Genomic DNA, 6,525 nt, shown 5'->3' with positions numbered 1-6,525 from the left:
CCATTGATTGCCTGGTGGTAAAATCAGAATGGGGACAGTATGTGTTCGAACTTAGGCAGTGTGATGGTAGGGGGACCAACTTAATGCCAGTTTGCCTGAAAATTTCAGTTTGAGCACTGAAAATTTCACACACTAGGAAATCTATCAGGCTCAAGCAAACTGGGACTGTGGGTCACCCTATGCGGTGGAGTGGGACTAGGGTCTAGGACTCAGAAAACCTGGATCTGATCTGATTCTGTTGCTCTCTATCAGTAGGCATCTGTCTGACCTTCAGTTTTCCATCTTTAATAATTTAATTTGTTTTTAAAAACATATTTCTATAGTAATACACATCTTTTGAAAACTATAAAGTTATATGCATGTATTAGATCTTTTCATTTTTATCTTACAAACCCAGGAGGCTGAACAGATATGCCCATCTTCCTGAGAACCATGGATTGTCATAGCTTCTGTTTAATGTCATTAGATACGATGGTTCATTGAGGTGATGCTTGGGGTGAGGTTTCGGTTTCACAGTTGTTAAGTTTACTTTATACCCACAGAAAAGTTATTTTCTCTATTTAAATATGAGCAGTTGTGTGATTTGAGGGAAAGACTACTGAATTAAGTCCTGTCTCTGTCATGTGTTAGCAGTGTGGCTTGGGATGAATCATCTAACTTTCTTAGCTTCTGTGTCCTCATTTCAAAAATAGACAATAATCCCTACACAACATGTTTCAGAGGGTTTTTTTGATCATGAAATAGTGTATGTAAAAATTTAAAAACTGTAAAGTGATATATAAATATGATGCAAAAAGTATATTATTATTTATGATAACACTATATATAAAATTAGAGATATCAATTCCAGGATATATACTAGGAATGTGTCCTTCAACCAGAGTATCATGACACTTAAATCTCAGAATGTTCTAGGGAGGAATTATAAACTTATACAAACAAAGAATGATAAAGCTGGAAAGAATCTTAGATACTATCTGGTCCAATTCCTGAAGTATGGACATGAAATTCAGATACCCTGAAATGCAAAGTGAATTCAATCAAATTCCAGCTAATTGGAGGAGAAGCCACACTTGAACTCTTGACTGATTCAAATCTCTTTTACCACAACTCTTGGCTTCCCCTCCCAAGGCCTTAGAAATTGGTATCTTTGATTTTGTCCCTGTAGCTATTTATTTTACACATTTTACTTCATTGTCCCAGAAATATCAACACCTCTCAATCTAAGAATCCATGACAGTTGTGAAATAATTTATCTACAAAATGATTGGACATAAATCTTTAATTATGTGGTCAATAAACAGTCCCTAATACAGAAAGGGTCAACTGTAAGGCTATAATGGTCAGCATCTAGCAAGCTTTTCCATATCCATGACTTACTATACTTCTTCAGATAAGACTATGGGGTGGCAGGGGAGTCGAGAGAGGGATTAAGAAATGAGAAATAGATATGGGTTAAGCTGGCCGCATAAGTGTGAGAAACAAGGCAGAATATCTGCTGTGTACATATCTGAAATCTCACTCAGACTGACCTGTAGTAGAAGATGAAAAAGTACTCATGGAAAACTGCATGACATTAGAAATGGAGTCAGCAGGTAGTTCTGGTGAGGCGCTAGAGGGGAAAAGGAACTCTAGAATTTTGGGGAAACCTCTAGTGAGCAGAGAGTTCTCAGCAGATTGGAGCTAAGTCAACATATGAAGGGATTTCCATACTCTAGTGGGTATACACATCACCCCAGAAAGCCTGTAAAATATAGACACTGAGACCTATCTCCAGTAAGTACATGCAAGGGTGGCTCCATGAATCTGCATTTGAACAAGTTATTCATGAATATGAGGTCTAGGGCCTACACTTTAAACACCATGCTCTGTGGCATCCTTGTGTGTCTTAGTGTCTCCTTCACACCAGCACCTGCAACCTCCTTCCACACCGTTTACAAAACTATGACACTAGCCATGCTTTATTTGGATCATGAGGGGGAAGGGACAACCAGATGCTTCTCTGAAGACAGAATGAAACCCCAACTCAGATCTCTGTTTGGATGATTATAACAATGACAGTGATCACATAAATGCTAACAATGTAAGCAGGCACTATGCTAAGGGCTTTACACCCAAAATATCAGGTGAGCCTTATGACAACACTCTAAAGGGGAGAGAGCAACATTACCTTCATTTTATCTCACAGGAAACCTTGGTTTTCAGAGGTAAAGCAATTTGCCCAAGGTTACACATCTATGAAGCAACAGAAATATGAGTCAAACCCAGCTCTCTTTGACTGCAAACCCCATGTTCTTAATCCCTGTATTTATTGCTTTTCACCAGTTATTTCTTAGACAAGGCTTCCTCTTACTTTAAAATTCAAGTGTCTGTTCAATACTGCGGGTTTCATGAATTCCTGTCTCTCAGGAGCAATCTCTCCCCCAACTGTGTTGCCATCCATAACGTTTTACATAACTCAGTTGAGTGTGCATTATATTCTCCAGTTTATACTCCTGGTCTCTCTGGCTCAGTTGCGAGTTCCTGGAAGACAGGAGCTACATTTTACTCTACTTTGCCTCTCCATGCCTAGCTGCCAGTATCAACACCATAAGTAATGGCTGAATTGAGCACTTAGATAATGCTATCTTTTAGGGCAAAGTTTCTACAAAATATTGCTGCCATTGTTGTTTTCAATGCCAAGCTGGCTTTGAAGATTATAAAGCTACAGTTTGAAAGTGATGGAAATTAAGATGAGATAATGATTAGAGGCATCTTTCCCCCCTATCCCACGAGAGCAAATTTAGAGGAACATTCTTGAAGTTTGAAAGGAAGTTCTTAACTGCAAATGAAGTAACATATGGAATTTATTATGCCAATTATTTATATGAGCTGAAAGTAAAAATAGGAGCAGGAAGGGCTTAAATAAATTCAAAGATGAGAGCTGCATAACAAATTGTTAATAACAAATTAGACCGGTTCAGGGCACGTCTATAATTTTTTCAGGAAGGAAAACTGTCCTCTTCCTCCTAAAAGCTCCCTTAGTCCTGATATTGAGATCTGAATGAGGGGTTAAGAGGGATTAGTCAGAGTTAATTGTTGCTTCCATGTACACACACACACACACACACACACACACACACAATTTTACTTTTGTACTTGTATTTTGATCTCCTCATATGTTGGAGCAAAAATTGGGCACCAGGGCTAAGACTTTGAGATTAGTAACAGTAAATCAAGCTGTCCCTAGCACACAAGTGGCACTGTAAATATTACAGAACAATAAACTGGATGACAGAAAACGTGGTTACTTTTACCGTGGGCCACAAAGGACACTTTCAAAAACCTAGTGGGACTTACATGATTGAACACCAGTGCTATAAATCACTGGAGTTGTTTGTTCAAAACCTCTTGATCAAACTAAGGTATCCAAGGTGATTAAAAAAGAAAACACTAGTCTTAGGAATCAAGTTCAGTTTACCAACACCATGGGATCATTCCCTGAGAGTTTCCTAGTATTGACATGATTGGGTACAAGTCACTAGGAAGACTGTGAGACTTGACGGTCTACAAAGGTATTTTGAGTGTTCCTTCTCCCTCCCATCTCAGTCTATGAAACCTCCACCAAAGATACACTACAGGGAAAGACATCATTTTAATTCAGAATGAAGTAGGGGCAAAGCACACTCTCCCTGGATGGTCCTTCCTCATTACTTTGTTATTGACTACTGAACAAATTATCCTTAATAAAAAACTTATTTATTAGACTTCCATATGTGTACTTAGTATTAGCTATTTCATCAAGAAAGGCTCTTGTGTTATGTATCATATCCATTTCTTCAAAAATCTTATTATTGCATGTAATTTCACTTCCCTCCAGAACTAGCAGTAAAGCTGGTTAAGTTGCAATTACCAATACAACTGCAATATAAAATTAGATGTGTATTTCCACAGGCCCTTCTCATTTTGTCCAACTCTCTGTGGGCATGGATAGCACAAAGTTAAAATGCTTAAGATCAAGGTAATCAGATCACCACTAAGTAAGTAAAATGTAGTTGCCCATACGAGGTAATTCTGCTCCACCTGTGAAGAATGAAGAACCTGCAAGCAGCACTACTGCCTGCTGTCCCTGTTGAGTTATTAGTAGCAAAAGAAAGAACCCTTGCCCTTGGCACATAAGCTATCACACTTGAAATAGATTTTTCCAAAAGTGCAATCTGATCATCCTTGCTGAATGTCTGTAAACTCAGAATTATCGCTGGAGTTCTGAGGCGGACTGAGACTTCTAGAAATAAAAGGCCCATGAAAATGGGTAAGTGCATGTATGTGTGCACGCACACACACACTGAAGATTTTCACTGAACCCAGAGAAAGAGGCAGGCTGTCTGCTTTCCAGTGAGTGGTTTACAAGTATTTACAGAGCCTTTAGGATGTAACTTGTGCTATCCTGGGCACTGTGGAAGAAGGGCAATAGTAGAAAAATGGACAGTGCCATTCCTAACCCAAAAAGATGCACAGAATTTGTAAGGGATTCAAGACAAGGAGCAATTATTAAATAAGGTGACTGGCAACAAATACCATGTTATGAGTCATGCTCATACAAATTCAATTCAGCAAACCTTTATTGAGTACCTTCTAAATTTGGGGCCCTCTGCCAGCTGTCTCAGGAGATAAAAGGAGTAAGGTTCAGGTCATACTGTAAAGAAGGGAAGGAAGATAGGGAAATATCTCATGTAGGGCCTGAGACAAAGCCTTCTGCTGAGCACCTCAGCCCACTGACTGATCGAACAAGCAGAACAGTTTCCCACGGCAAATAGCAGCACTTCAGTTTGCAGATGAGGGAGATGAGGTTCAGAGTAACATCCAAGATTTCATCTGCTGCTAGACTCAAGATTCTATCTAGGAGGACCTGTGTAGAGTTGTTCCTAATACTGGGCTGCCTTCTTAGAGACCAGTGAACTTAGAATACAGGCCAGGGGTTACCACAGGCTGGCCTAGGGCTGGTCTGTGATGCCCCATCACCGGTTCCCTGGCAAAATGAAAAACACACAGCCAATATTGTGAGTGTTCCTAAAACAGAACTTGATTAAACAGAAGGGACTATGTATATATGTGAAGTTGTTTCCTTTCTCCTTTTGTGACATTAAACATCCATTTGCAAAATGATCATGCCAGTGGATAGCAGCTGTTGTTACTTTCCAAACTCTTTTTGTTCTAGAAAAGTAAACTCAGAATTGGTACTCTGTGTCAGTTCCTTGTGTACTCATTTGAATTTTTCTTTTAAATGGTGTTTGAAATCTAACAGACCATTTTGAAGTCAGTCTGTGTGCAAAGTTTGGTGATATGAAGAATCTACAAACTTTCAACACATTTTTAAAAGGAAAAAAAAAATTCTGAAAGCTCTAGACCATTTTTTTTAGCTTTAGCTTTAGCTTTAGCTCTCGACCATTTTCCAACTCTCCTCCATCCACATTTTTTAAACAAATTGCTCAAGCCACAGGAAAACGCCCCACTTTGTGACCTCCCTGGAACCTAATCCTCTTTAGACATCTTACATGATGTGAGAAATGAAAGCCACTTAAATGAAAACAAGACAAAAGTGTTGGTGAAGTGCATCAAAGGCAAAGGACTGATCCTCCAAGTGCATTTATTTTTCTACTTTAAATGATCAACATGGCCCCCTCCACTTCAGTTTGCCTTTCGTGATGATATAAGGCTACACTGCCTCCTGCTCAGTGTCCACAGTAGCTCAGCCCTCCCTTCTCCAGAAACACGTATCAGGGGGAGGGAGAGAGAAGAAGCTTGGTATCTCAAGAGTGGGGAAGAAATGAATCTCATTGTAGCCGCATTCACCATGTGGGTCTGGCTAACAATAGAGACAGAGCTGTGAGGGGAATGGTGGTGGCAAGTTGCAGATGAGAATAGTTTATTGCTCAGTCGGAGTGGCAACAATCTGGACTCGTGTGCCTTTGTGTCTTCTATGCCAATGGCATGTTTCCCTCTCCCAAACTCAAAGCTTTGGATAGGTCCTAACAAGGACAAAGAGTCACAAACTATCATCTGACTTGCGGTTACGTGTTGTCTTGTTAGTGACAATGAAGTGGCAGAACGGGTACTCCCAGGTCCTAGCCCTCCTGGAGACGAGGCGACACCAGCACAGCTGGGTCCAACATTTGCCAAACACCTCGGATGCACAGCCCTAGTGGGGCAAAGGCTCTGAGCTAGTTAAGGGGAAAGATCTTGCTTATCTACCTTTGTATTCCTCACTTCTGGCACAGTTCTGGCACCTAGTAGGCATACAATAGATTCTTGGTGAATAACTAAATGGAGGGATACGATAAGTTTTCAATAAGTATGCATGAAACAGAGAACTGAGCATACTTTCCAGTCCAGTACATTATTTGAGGGCTAAGACTGAGTCAATAGAAGTGGCCCCTTCTTTAGGAAAAGTTATAGTAGTGTCATGATTAATCAAGGTTCATTTTTGTGTGTCTGTCTCTGTCATCTTTCTCTGCATCTGTCTATGTTTGTATGTTTGTATCTACC

The sequence above is a fragment of the Prionailurus bengalensis genome, chromosome B2 (assembly GCF_016509475.1).
Source record: "Prionailurus bengalensis isolate Pbe53 chromosome B2, Fcat_Pben_1.1_paternal_pri, whole genome shotgun sequence".
Taxonomy (NCBI): Eukaryota; Metazoa; Chordata; class Mammalia; order Carnivora; family Felidae; genus Prionailurus; species Prionailurus bengalensis.
Note: the sequence above shows the minus strand (reverse complement) of the source record.